The 15,760-nt window shown below is 24.9% G+C and overlaps 1 pseudogene; it reads right to left on the reverse strand.

Annotated features, from left to right (window-relative positions):
• Positions 1 to 3,842: 3,842 nt before the first annotated feature.
• LOC147075993 (uncharacterized) lies at positions 3,843 to 5,513 on the reverse strand (annotated as a pseudogene).
• Positions 5,514 to 15,760: the final 10,247 nt, after the last annotated feature.

The following is a 15,760-nucleotide window of genomic DNA, read 5'->3' on the forward strand; positions in this document are numbered from 1 at the left end:
TTGAATAAAGCCAAGTATTCACATGGTTTTTTTCCAATTGAATATGTTTATATTATTTTTGATAATACTAAAAAACTCTATAAAAGTTGCGAAAAAATAGATGCGAAAATCAACGAATCTACAGATAAAATCAACATACAAAAATTAAATTGCTTAAGAGCGAAGAAAACTATTGCAATAATACAAAGAATAAAAAAATTGAATAAATTACTAAGAAATAAATCCTTACTTACATTTCTGCGAAATTATAGCGTCGAAAACTCTATCCTATTACGTTTTTTCTTGCCAGGACCTACATCCAATTTTAAGAATTGGGATGAGACTAAGCAACACTATATAAAATATAAATTGCGAAGTTGGCGTTTATATTGGCCTTTACAACTTAGCATTAGATTTGAAAGATGGGAAGGGGGTGATCCATGGGCTAAAAACCCAAATAAACCAGACGAACCTATAAAAAGAAATACAGAAACGGATTTTCTTGAAGATGATATGTGTGAATACTTTTACGATTTACATTTATGAGGTTATTATACAATTAAATAAAAAATAAGAGTGAAAGTTATATTCAATTATATTAAATTAAACAACACGTCTCTGGATTATATAAGTTATAAAATATTAGTAACTTTAGAACTACTCAATTTTTTTAAATCGAAATTTAGAAGGGTGCAGACCTAGCGCTTGCGAAAAATTTGATATATAATACAAACTAACACTTAAAGAAAAATTGAACAATATTATTCAGAATTAAATCATAAAAAAAATTTTGATTCTACATATAAATAAATGCAAAATATACACAAAATTTAAATTATTATAACTTTCTGAACATACTAAACATAAACGCACACTATTCATGTAAATTTTAATACGTTTATGTTGTTCTTTTAAACATGTTTAAAACCAAATTATACCTTGACGATATATCAAAATGCCACTCTTTAATGAAAGATAACAAATTTTGTGTGTATATTTATGGCAGCTTTTTTTCGTGTACGAATATTTTCCCTTAAAAAATATAATTATATCAAAGGGAAAATCGATTTTTTAATTTATAAAAATTTTAGTAAAAATTTTTTTGATGAGCATAAGTATTAAACTTTGAAACTCCGGATAAAAAAAAATATATGTCTACTGACTTTTAATAGAAAAAAATTGGTTTTAAAGCAACAAAAATATATAAGAGATCATTTGAAATTTTTAAACTACACATAAAAATAGTAAAGAAAAATTAAATATAAGATTACCCGTAAAAATTTAATATTATAAAAAATTGTAATAAACTATTTTTTCTATATTTTAAAATATTATATGGGAAAATTATGAAAGATTAATTTAAAAATTTTTTGGCAGAAAAATCGGTGATAGGCTTCGTCGAAAACCCACTTTAAATATAAAAATATGATTTTTCATGATAAAGTAAATTTTGTATATATAAATTCCATGTTTATAATTTTTATTTGGAAGCTATAAAATATACATTACATATCTTAAAATATTCTCTATTATATTTCTTAAATCTTGCAACATCGGCTTTTTATTTATTTTGTTATTTTCATTCATCAAATAAAAATAAAGCCATAATTTTTTTTTACTTGAATATTCACACACCAAATATATATTAAAGCTAGAAACAAACTTATTAGTATTTATATTATCTAAAAACCATCTGGAATATTTTCATATACATCTTATTGGGCTTCAAATAAAAAAAAATCCTTCAAGTAAATAGCTGATATTATTTTGCTGAAGAGAACAGATATTCTCTACCTGATAATCCGTCATTAAATCGCATATTAATCAGTATTTTTGTAAGTGAATGTTGCTCCTTGTTGGAAATTGACGTGAATAATTCGTTAATATAATATATTCAAATGTGTTTTAAACCAATTTTTTTTATAAGCTAATATCATCATTATCTAGAATCTAAATATATTTTACAATTTATAGATAATTTATTTCACTATTAATAGAATGAATTTAAAAAAAACCTTTACATTACATTTTTACTGCAAAGAATGATGAATTTATTCAATCATTTGCAAACGAGTATAGGATTTAACATCATCACAAGTTATAGTTATCATTTAACATTCTCTTAAAAATGCATTTTAAAAATATAAAAATGGCATATTTAGAGTTTCTAGAATGTTTTTTTCTTTTAATTTTCAGTAATATTTTTTGGAAATCTCAAAAAAACGATAACACATGAATTGAAATTAACTCATATTGTATTAGTATAAATTCTTAAATGAGTATTTTCTATTTTGAATCATCGCGATTCGATTATAAAAGTGCTCAAAGTCATACACAGAAACAAAAAAAATACTAGAGGGTTGTGGAATAAACTAGAACTAAAAGCCTTGAAAGGTGATTATATATAGTGTATCGTTACAAACCCGATACAACCAAAGTAAAATAGGGGCATGGAACAAAAATTTTAAAGCAGAAACTGTATAAATGATGTTATTTGAGTGGATGAAACTGGAAGAATAAAATAGGGTTGAGGAAGGCTTTCGCATTCTTAATTCTTGAAATAAAATGATGTTTAGTGGTTTATTTTTAAAGAATCGAGATAGAAAAGTAATTAGAGATGAGGAAGGCTGTTGAATTGATAAGTCTTGAAATAAAATGATTTTTAGTGGTTTATTTTTAAAGGACCGAGATAAAGAAGTCTATTAGGTTATATAAAGGCAGTTAAATATATAAGAATTATAATAAAATGATGTTTAGACAATAATTTTATAGGATCGATATAAAAAAGTATAGTGGGGTTGAGAAATGCAGTTGTATTGATAGGTATTGAACAAAATGATGTTTAGATGCGTATTTTTATAGATTCGATGTAAACCAGTATATTAGGGAGTTTAGAAAGGCTGGTGAATTAATGAGTCACGAAATAAATTGACATAAAAAGGGTGAATTGGGGTGAATTGTATTATAATAAGTAGAAATGTGATCTATTATATTGCAATCTTCTTTTATGCACGAATGAAAAGATTAAAAATCATTAATATGATACTACTCAAGTCAAATTTATTTATTCAAGAGGTAATTTATATGTTGTATTTAGATCGTGTCTCAAGTATAACTTGATTGGTGAAAGTAGGTAGGCACATCGTATCACTACTTGGCATAATATTTTCTTGAAAACTATAAATTTCATAGTTACAAAGGCGTACATTCTCTTCTTAGTATATTTATGGTCTAGTTTTTCTTTTGACTTTTTATATTGCGCAAAAATTTAGATTGCTCTATATTACTGATTTGCCGTATACCATTTATAAGCGCATCATCATTACAGTCTTTTTCAATATATATTTAACCACAGGCTTTTATGAATATAAGTGTTTTCTCACAGCTATTTTTTGGCCATATCCTTCCGTTGATATACCATATTCCTTATATACGACTTATGGTATTTTTAAGACCCATTCAAATTATTTTTTTTCTAATAAATTCAAATATTTGAAAATTGATAAGACACTTGTACCCATATCAAAAGAATGTAAAGGGGAGTTGATGTGATTATTTAAAAGGGAAAGATTAGAATATGCATCAAGACATTTGCCATATTTAAAATCCAGCATCCATTCTTAACCAAAAGAAAATAATTAAATTTGAGAAAATTAACCTATAATACTATATGCATTTTGAGTTGTGCAATGTTCCCAATAGGCTGAATACGTCACAATAGATGAAATGACAAAAAAACTTAAACTGTAAATAAAAAAAATAGTGAAACTTTAAGTATTTATTTTATAAATTGAAATGGTTATGAATAGAAATAATATTACTTAGATGATATTGAAATTTGGTTTATTTAATTTTGCAATTTTTTATTGTGACCATTCGATGCTTTTTAAATCAACGCCATCTTTGACCATTTCATAAAGTGGGCTCATTTCTCTTAGTTTATTTACAGCCTCCACAACCTTTTCCCCAACAATCTCAATATCTTTTTTAGTCGTGAATCTTCCCATTCCGAATCTAATAGAGCTATGGGCTAAATCCTCTTCAGTTCCTAATGCTCTTAAAGTGTAAGAAGGTTCCAGACTTGCTGATGTGCATGCACTTCCTGAACTCAAAGCAATATTTTTTAGAGCCATCATTAGGCCTTCTCCCTCAACGTACGAAAATGAAAGATTAAGACATCCAGGGTACCATTTAAGATTTTTCAAATCTGTTTCATCAGATTTTATTTTTACTTTTCCATCTGACTGGATTCTATGATTATCAAATCCATTTTTTATCACTTCACTTAAATTTTTACGAAGATAATTAGTTAGTTTTTCACTTAAATTTTTCACGTGATTATAGTCTCTAACCATTTCATTATTACAAATTTCGGCTGCTTTTCCAAGACCAACGACGAGATGGACTGGGACTGTTCCGCTCCTTAAACCCCTTTCTTGCCCACCTCCGTTAAATAATGGCTTAATCCTAGGCCTAGGAATATTTAACCATTGACTTACCTTTTCTTTTATTGTTTGAATAGCCCCTGTTTTCTGTTTACCATCCATTTCTTCACTCATGGCATTTTTCGACTCTCCAATTGTTCCTTTACTATTATCTGCTCTTTGCTCACTATTTCTCTCTTTTCCCATATTAGTTTCTTCACTCCCCTCCTTCAAAAGATTATTATGCCATTGTTCTAGCCCAGGCCTCCTCTTCTTATTAATAAACAAAAATCCCACTCCCTTAGGCCCATAAATTTTATGCCCACTCACACTCATCATTCCTATTCCCATTTTCCTCACATCAATCGGAACCTTTCCATATGATTGTGCTGCATCACAGTGAAGAATAACCTTTCGGTCACTACAAATCTTTCCGACTGATTCCAGATCTTGAACCACACCAATCTCATTATTTATTCCCATAACAGACACACAAACAGTATTTGCCTTAAAACTTTTACGTAAATCATCAAGATTCAATCTACCTTCTTTGTCTACTGATAAATATGTGACTTCCGCCAGTCCTTCACTTTCCAAAGTTCGTAAAGAATCCAAAACACATTTGTGCTCCGTTTGGAGCGTTATAAAATGTGGCACCATATTTTCTTGCTTCTTCCAATAAGCCAGTCCTTTTAAAGCCATATTCGTGGCTTCGGTTGCGCCGCTAGTAAATATTATCTCGCTTGGATCGGCATTTATTACTTGTGCTACTTTGGAACGCGCTTGTTCAACGGCACTTTCTGTCGTCCATCCGAAAATATGTGTTCGACTGTGTGGATTACCAAAATGACTGGTTTGAAATGGTAGCATCGCGTCTAAAACTCGGGGATCAATCGGTGTAGTTGCTTGAAAATCCATATAAATTTTCTTTTCCTCATCATCTCGTTTTGATTGTAAATGCTTATTATTTTTATCCGTCAACACTTTGTACAAAGGCGATTTCAATACATCAGTCCGTTCAGTCGGTGTGCCATGAAAAAGCTTGCGGAAAGACTCGGCAAGAACTTTTGTTGATAGTGAATCTTCGGTTGATTTTCTTGTTAATTTCATAAACTGATTCTAATGGGTAAATTAATTAAAATTCGCCACATAATTTTACTAAATTCAATCTGATAAAATATCTCACAGAATTGTGTCTCATCGGTAACAAATCATAAGTTTTAGAGATACCGCCATCTTTATATCAGATAGGAAAAATAACTTTGAAAAATATTGGTTGGATTAGAGGATCTGATTTTTATATAAGGGGATAGAATATTGGATTAGCCTATCTAGATTTGCTATTATCTTTTAGCGACATTAAAGAATATGCTATGGAATTTTATGATGATATATGTTTGCACTAGAAATACTTGGATTTTAGAGTATCTTATGCATGAAAATTTGAAACTTTTTAATAATAATAAATTACTATCACAGTAATCGAAGCCCCAAGGTCAAAGTGCGATAAATTCGTAAAACCTGAGTAATAGATGAATGAATATTTATGCAGGAATATTTTTTTTGCCCTCCTCCAACATTTACCGAGCTTAGAGCCTGGAAGGTTAAGCGAATATTAATTAAAGTATGGTTCTTTTTTTTAATTTTACTTTTAGTTTATTTTATAGATTTATTTGGTGTGCTATATATGTTAGCTATTTTCAAAATTATTAATATTACTTAACACTATTCATATAATATTTTAAGTTTTATTTACATTCAGTAAAGTATCAGTAAACTACTTCTTCAATTTTATTTTGAATATAGGTTGATATTATGTTTTAAATTTCATTAAAATATAAAATCAGAAAGTCTATCATTTAGGGATACATTTCGGTATTATAACTCTTTATTATTTTTTTAAACATAACATACTTTATTTCCGATGATCATATTTATACGCTTGGTTTGATCCTCTTATCTTGCATATTTTCGTTATATCGCCTTTTTTAAGGCCATTTACTAAAAAGGTATTGCTCAATCCTACAGTTTATAGTATCTACGATAAAAAAAATATACTAATTTTTTAAAGAAGGATAGAATACCTTATAATTATAAAATAGCAATTGAATTATAGATAATTTATATCATAATGAGTCATAAAAGATAAAATAATAATATAAAACTAATAAGCCTTGTATGTGGGTAGATTTTAATAATATTCCGACTTTTTTTAAATAATTGTTCATTTCTAAAACACATTTTTTATTTATTTTAAATAAACTACACTTTACATTTACACTCGCATTATAAAAATAAATTTTTCATGTTTGCTAGTGCAAAATTTTTGATTACTCTATATTACAAATTTATTGCATATTATTTTCAAGCACATCATCCTTACAGTCTTCTTCAATACATCTTCAACTTTCAATACTTAAAGATAAAGGAGTTCTTTTAAGACCGTTGTTGTCCATACGCTGCTGTTTCTATTTACATCCCAATACCCTAATATACGAGGTGTTTAATCGAATATAATTCATTAATATTTATTAATTCTAGAAGATATGGCCACTCTATCTATCAAAAAATATCCAATCTATACTCAAATACTATATACCTGTTTATTATCTTGCCTTGTATAAGGAAATAGAATTTAAATAATTTATTTTAAAAAATAAAGGAAATGTGGCACACTTAAATACATTAACGTAATATGAATATTTTTAAAAATTTTAAAGTTCAATATTTAAAGTGAAAATAATAGCCACACAGGAAATCTTATTAATTTATTTGCGAGAATTATGCGTATTTTGGATATTAAATAATAAAATGTTTTTTTTATTACTTTAAATTAATATCATTAATTTACTGTATAGCCTGGTTCAAATAAAAAAAGAAATATTCTCTATCTTACACTTTAACGCTTATGTTTACCATGTACTCAATTAAACTTAAATATTCAAATATTGATTTTAATATTATTAATAGTTATTAAAAAAATTATTGTTCTGGTGCGCTAAAAATCAATAATATAGAAAATACCTTGATTATTTATAGTTTGATATAAATTTATATTCTAAAAGTCATTTTCTTGCACTATATATACACCCGTTAAGCCAATTGTTTTAGTCATGTAGACACATAATTCACTAAAATAATTCATTATAAGGCTTAGGATATGATGTGTAAATAAAGAATACATGGCATTTTTTGAATGAAAATCTGCCACTTTAAACATTATATAATTTGCGCCGCTTTTTATAGCCAACTATACCTATTAGTTTTCTTCCATCACATACATTAAAAGCCAAGTAAATGGTCTATTTAACGCTCAACACACACCGTTGCATACAAATTAATATCTTTTTTCTCTAAATAATTAGTGAACTTCTATTTTTATCTAATTCTCTTAAAATTCGCTAGTATTCCATAAATTTATTACAAAACCAAGATAAAATAGTCAATCGCAGAGGAAATTTTATTTCGGTGAATATAAATATTACATAAAAAAAGTTTCTGCATAAAATACCAATAGTATTTATTACATTTGATGCTTTAAATATATTTTTTTGATATATTTATTCCGATATATATCTCTATATTAAATATTTCTATCACAATTTCTTGTTTTTTTATTAGCAAGCATTGTATTATATATAAAAAAATTAATATAATCAAGAAATAAAATATTCATTCGCGCTAGTTGAGATTCATGCTATTTTTGTATTTTTTTCTTATTGTTTTTCCATAAAATCTAGCACTACAAAATTTTTATTTTTTGTAGTTATCTTTTAATAATAATTACAATTTTGTTTAAACTTTAAAGTTACAGCGCTCTTTTGCACTTTTTAATGGGAATATCATAGACATATAAGAATATCAATATTTAAAAAACGTAATTTCTGAACGATTATCTACTCATAAATGTTCTTTATACATATTTCTCTACAAAGCGTATTCAGCTCCTTATTTGGCAAACGCATTGACCTATTACAATTCTTGTACTAAAACATCTTATATTTACGGTTAAAAACAAGATCAGAATATAATTCGATGGAAATAAAATAGTAACGAAAGCCCGTTGAAAACATGATTGAGATGCCTCAAAAGATGAAAGCAGTGAATTTTTAACCGGAACAAATTAAGAGAATAAATAAACATTATAAATGCAAATAAAAGCTATCAGAATCCCTCGAAGATGTTAATGATCTAAAAAAAGTGATTTTTTTGGAATGAAACGTTCATTTAGAAAAAAAACAAACTTATAAAATATTTTTAGAGGATAAAATCGAGATTCGATGTAGTTTATATTTGACTTTGATGGTGATTATGTGATAGAATATACATATATATATATATAAGATACATTTAGCGAATAAACTAAAGTTTAAAAGACCATGAAAGATACATGTTGGTTTATTCTTATATTACATCTAAGAATCTAATGGTCAAAGAAAAAAAAATTATATTTATTAAGGCAACAAAAAAATATTCCTGATATAATTTCTATATTTACCCTTGTATTTTTTATAAAAATATTATTTATTTAATCAGAATAAGCAGCCCTAAAATATTTGGTAGAGATTTTAATTCTACCACGTCAAGTAATTCACTGCTTCAATATCTATTTCTATATTATCAAAAATGGCTTTTTTTCGTAATGCTCACATATAAAAATCGACTCAGGTGTGTTTCTGTCACACTAATATGAGTGTATTTTAACTGTAAGCTTTTTTAAATATATATTTACCCATCAGTGCTTGATGTATTCATTTTAGTTAATAAGTATATACTATTTTTCATATATTTAATGGTGTCTGTAATGAGAGAACATAAACAAAGCCATTATAATTATTTTTTATGTAGAAAATTAACACCAACGTTGAATGTCACTAAGCCATCTTAAAACAAAAAGATTGAAAATCACGCAAAATTTCTAGAATGCAAGTTTATTTTTCTAAAAAAAATATAATGGATTTGTCCACAAAACAATGAAAATCGTGTAGTTGTATTTATGTGAAAATGTTATGAAAAATGATCCCTACAATATTAAAAGTATCTGTATATTTTTAGGTAAAAAAAATACAAACCACTTTTTTTTTATTATTTCATGGTTTTCGAAAAAAATTAATTTATTTCCTTACTGATTGGTATTCTTTTAGATAGAGCATATAGGTTCCTATAATGAAAATGTTTATTCAAAAACATTTATAAATAAATTAATCCCGAATTTTGATCAGAAATAATAAAATCATAGTTTCGTAAAAAATATATACACATTATAATACATTATTTTACATATTAGAAAGTATTAAACATTATTCCGTATGAATATATAAATAAATTACTAAAGTGATACCTATAATACGGCGAATAATGAATAAATACATGTCTTAATAAATTAAAATGAAGTATAGCAGCTGTACGTCTAAAGTATAAAGCAAAATAATAAGCGTTAATAGAGATAGTAGTAAAACCGGGAGTAAGTACATAAATGTAAAAAATATGATATTTATGTATTATAAAAGTAAATTTTATTCAAAAAGATAAATAAAACCGGTATTTGAAAAACTTTTGCTTTAAAATTGGGCAATTATAATCATGTTTGTATTTAAAAATTAAACTTTTGAGAAAGAGTAAAAAAGAATAAAAAAATATGTAAACAAATGCTGACTAAGAACCCACAAGGCAATTTTCTGCAAATCTTTCCTTTTTTTTGGATGTTGGTTCATAATATCTATTCTAACACATAATCCTGATGGTAAAAATTCTAACCAAAGAATATTTTGTTGAATGTTACTATCCTATTCATTGATTTATAAGCATTATTAATTTGAAATTTGTAAAACTATATAATATTGACAGAAGAATTTATTAGTTTATAAATTAAATGTGTGCTTAAATTTACAAGTCAAAATTTACGACAAATGATGTTTGATATAGCGAAATGTAAATTCTAATGCAAGATAATATTGTATCAAATATCTTAAAAATTTAGAAGATGCATAACCATCAATATAAAATTATATATTTATAAAATATTGATTGTAATTTCATGATAATTATATATCTAGATAAAATTTTATAACAATAGATATGTCTAAATCATTATACTAGCATGCCATCTGCCATATTTATTTTCTTGGGTGTTAAAAAACAATAACTAATACATATGGTTAGAATAGATATACAAGTAAGGAATTTTTTATCAAAAGAATCTATAACAGTTAAGAATAACAAGAAAAAAAAACAATATAACTATAAAATGAACTACATAGTATTAATTATTAAATAAAACGTAATTTCTCTTATAGAAGACTTTATGTAGTATTTAACGTTATTTAAAAAAAGTAGCAGCAATTGCATAGAGTAAAAGCAAAAAAAACACAAAAATACATGAAAAAATGTTTTAGTGGCATATATTATGGAGAAAATCTATCTTAAAATGTATCGAGCAGAAACAAAATTAAGGGTTTGATGTCTAAAATATAGCTTGCACAATCATATTAAAAATACCTTATAACGATCATACCAGCTCAATATATATAAATCAATTTTCAATTCAGTTCGAGCGAAAAAATCGCTATAGTAATAAATTATATTCAGTTTCGTCTTGAAATTGAGTTTTTTTAGGTTTAAGCCGAGGGCACAAAATTGTGGAAGGATGTTTTGGGGATACATCCCAAAAAAATCAATGCGCTTAAATAAATATTTATCGATACAATAAAGAGATGTTGAGGTGTATGCAGGTTATTATTTTTAAAAAATAGCCTTTGAAATATTAAGGAAATCACAGAAAAACACATTTTAAAAATTATCAATAAAAAATTTGGTGATAAAAACTATACTATAATTAAACAATATTGCATGATTGACCTTTTTTTTGACAAACACAAATAAAAAATAGATCACATTAGCAGAACTAGATATATAGACATAAATAAACAGACTAATAATATAAATATATGACCAAGAAAATACGAATTTAAATTAAATTTAATTCTCCTGTTTTACAAATTAAGGAAAAGTTTTTTAAATATTTAATAATGTTAAGGTAGTACAGAAATTATATAGCCCTTAATTTATGAATTCTGATTCCCACTGAGCAGAAGCATGCTACTAAGTCATATAAAAATAAAAATATAAATTAAATGTGTCAATATGAAGAGAATGCATTATGTAGGAATAGAGGGATATGATTTAACAAAATTATCACATATTTTTCTATATTAACATCAATATATTTGATGTAATATTAAACATATAATAAAATACATATATGACACCTCATATAAAGCAAAAAAATAGTATGGATTATTTTTTTATATAGTTGTTGCTATAAAAAAACCATTTAATGAGCCCTCATATTATAATTAATGAGAAAAAAAAATTACATGTCTCAACAAATATATGTAAAACAAAATATTTTGATTTATTTTTTATATGATGTATAAAATTATATCTATTTTATATGCCAATTTTCTACTTTTCATAAATTTCTAGATTTCATAAATTTTTAATGAGAATATTCTGATTTTATTTTTTATAATTTTGTCGTTTCGTTTGTCCGTGAAATCTACCTTCAATAGCATAAATAACTATTTTCTTATATACTTAGCCTACTTTTGCGTAATGTACATGTTTTCAAGAATCACAAATTAATTTTAATAAAACGTGAAATTATGATAAACTTTCTTAAAATAGATAGGAATGTTTATGTTTTAAATAGCATAATAATCATGTATTCTAAACTCATTATTTATATTATATCTTTACCTACTCCGTCAAATTTTTTACTAAGTATCTGAGTTTACTTTTATTATAAACATAAATCAACGATTAAAGTTTGTAAAATGCGTTTTTGAATATAATAATGCAAAATCACACTTTAAAACTAGATATTATGGTATACTTTTATACGAAATATTTATATCAAAGTATTAAAATTATATTACAATCTTTTATATTTAGAGAAATTTTTTAATTAAAATTATACACTGAATTTTACAATTAGGTAGTTTTTTTGGATATAAATAAGATAATAAATTTTATATTAAAGATAAAAAAAATAACATTTTAAATAGTCTTATAGTGTAAAATATATTTATGATTATATATATCAATAAGCCTTGTCAATGAATTTGGTTTATGATTAACCACTGCTTTTTTACAACAAATTTATAATGTTCTAGGTTTTTTTTACATTTATGAAGTCAAATGTAAAATCAATTTTTTATGTAATATTAAAGATTTTTTTATAAAATAGGTTCTGGATCATATTTGGAATCGATTTGTTTCAAGAACAAGCGTATATTATTCAAGTTTATTCGTATTTCCATATTGGGATTTGAGACAATTGTAAAGGTAAATAGATACTATATGCCTGAAAATTGCATAAATAAATGTTATTTATAACATAAATATTACAGGTTCGAAAAAATATAATTTATTCGCAAGTAAAAGAATTCCAATATAAAATTTTTATGGCAGTAAAAAGCTATTTAATATGTTTTAAAATCTTTGTAGCAAATTATATCGTAAATTTTAGTTATATATATCATATAAAGAAAAAAATATATTTTAATGATACAATATTTTAGGAAACATACCATTGATAAAATATTTTTATTTATAAAATCAAGCTTGGTGATAAATTTTTGTTTATGGGATAATTTCATTTTTAGCTTTTTATTGCAGTCAATCTAACTTTTGAATGCTCTATAAAACAGATTTCGCTGATATTATTTGCAACTTATCATCTTTACAATCAACCTATTTTATCTTCTTCTCTCAAGACTTATTAATAACCAGGTTTGATCACATTTTTTATGTTGAAATCCTATAAAAAATATCATACGGATATCTGCTATAAACTTGTAAATTATATTACATGTTATATTTATATGATAGAATATGTATATAATACAAAAGGCGTAATACTTATATCCTTAAAATCACTGTAAATAAATACTATGTTCTTATAAACAAAATCTTGTCGTTCGCATTAAATATCGTATAAAACTAGAAATAATTTTGGAAAAATGTACAATTAAATATCTTAGCTAGTATAACTTAAAATTACTATTTATTGATCAATAATTATTTTATCAAATTCATTTATTTATATAAACGAAGGTGAATAAATTTACATTAAACGAAATCAGTTATATGATATAATTTTTCTTGCAATAAAGACAATTTAAACATTAAATTCAGCTTGATTTGTTTTAGAGACATATTTTTAATATGAAAATAATAGATTGAAAGAGATTTTTTTCTGCCGATTTCTTTTATTTAACATAACTAGATAAAATACCATAATTAAAGAAGGCTTTAGATTTGATGACACAATAAATTACCTTATTGAAAAGTATATAAAATTTAGAATTATAGAACTAAAATCAAATTATTTTTTTGGTTTATATTTTTAATGCTAAATAAGTACTTGCTATTTTAAGCATTTTGATTGACAGAAAATATAAGCATAACCTTTTTAATCCATTGAAAACAAAATATATGTAATTCGATTATTTAATATTATATCTCAAATGTTACTATTATTTTCAGTAATACATTCCCATAAGATCAAATCATGCATTTTTTATTCTATATAAAATATATCTTTAGCAAAAATAAATAACGATGTGTGGCATAAAATATCTAAATGCAAAAAAAATTGGATGATATTAATGTGATCATAATACTTTTACAAACTAAAAACTGTATTATATATTAGAATAAGCAAAAAAGGCATTCCACACAGTTTTAGAGATGTAATCTATATATGGAAGTAGCGCAAATCACAAAATACTAACTATTAAAACAAATATTCAAAAATTTATGGAATAAAAGTTGTCTTTAAGTGAAAAAAATTTATAAAGGCTTTTATTTTAATAAATGTCTTTTTTAGATTTGAATGAACAATATGGTAATTGAAGCCACTACTTCTTAAGGAAAAGGAAATGTATTATATATAAAACAATAAATAGAAGAATTTTCAATATCTAGTTTAATTTATTGCATATTAGGTTCAAACCATGAGTAAATATTCACAAATTTCTTACATTATTTGTAAAAAATGCATTTATCAACATATTCAGATATCTCAATAAAAAAATCCAATTAGCTCAAGCAGTAAGATAATCAACGTTTATTGTCTTGTTTGCATTATATTAAAGTGAATTGAATCTATAAACAATAAGGGCATTTACAAATGAAGAATATTAATTATAGTTTTGAGATAAAAATATTACTTTTAAAAACTATACTCAAATGCTAGTTTTAAAAACTTTCTCCGAATTTGTGTGAAAAGATCGATCTGTACGATCTAAATTTACATTTTATATAAATGTTTTATAAAAAGTAATTTGAATGTGTAATATTAGTTATTTTCATCAATAAAATCATGAAAATACAATGTCAAACTCTTTTGAACAGAAATTTGCAACAAAATAAGATTTTTATTTCATTTTTAATTATATTATTCTGTTTTTATTTTTAAACACACGGGATCAAATCTTTGGGATAAATGGAAATTTTACTGTCCACAAAAAATACTTCTAAGCATTATCACATAATCGATTTTTCTTTATACCAGTTATAATTTTAATTTGAGCTTTTCTGATCTTTATGTACTAACTATAGAAGATTTATATTGATCTATCTAATGTTTTTGGTTATATAATGTAATTTCTGTTATTTTTGAACACATCAGAAAGTTCTTTGTGTTATTTAGTAGATCATTTAGATATATTTTAGAAAAAAATACATTTTCATTGCCTTATATTTAAGGTACATATGATTTTATCCTTTGGTTCTATTTACATAGAAAAGTAAAAAATTTCTTAAATTTATTAAACGAGTTTACAGCATTTTTATTTTTGGTAGATATGGTTCAACACATATAAGTATCTGGTGTTTTATTTTGATACAATTTTAATAAACACCCGTTAAAAAACATTTGATCTTGAATGGATTTTACACGAAAATGTAAATCTTTATTCGCAATGGCTTTTAGTGCGCTTCTTATATTTATACATTAATGTAAAAATGTTGATTTTCGGTATAAATTATCTTATAGATAAAAAATGTGTGATTTAAGTAAATTAGTATTCAAACCGTCATTAAATGTATAATATGCATAATGCTGATTTTATGTATTTATGGGTTAATTTTCTTTTTATCGATTTTATCTATTTAGACGTGTTCAGTGTGTTGGGAATATTGCAGAACTTCTTGATGCATCTTTTGACACATTCCCCTGATCTATCTTCATCAACTGCTCTTCTTCTCTCAAATGAGATGAGTTCAAGTGTCTTGCGGGGTGTATAATATACATAAAAGAATTTTTTTCATTAATTTTCTTGTTTTAAAAA

This window comes from Rhyacophila brunnea, unplaced genomic scaffold, assembly GCF_057557595.1.
Source record: "Rhyacophila brunnea isolate RB1 unplaced genomic scaffold, BYU_Rbru_1.0 scaffold_138, whole genome shotgun sequence".
NCBI lineage: Eukaryota > Metazoa > Arthropoda > Insecta > Trichoptera > Rhyacophilidae > Rhyacophila > Rhyacophila brunnea.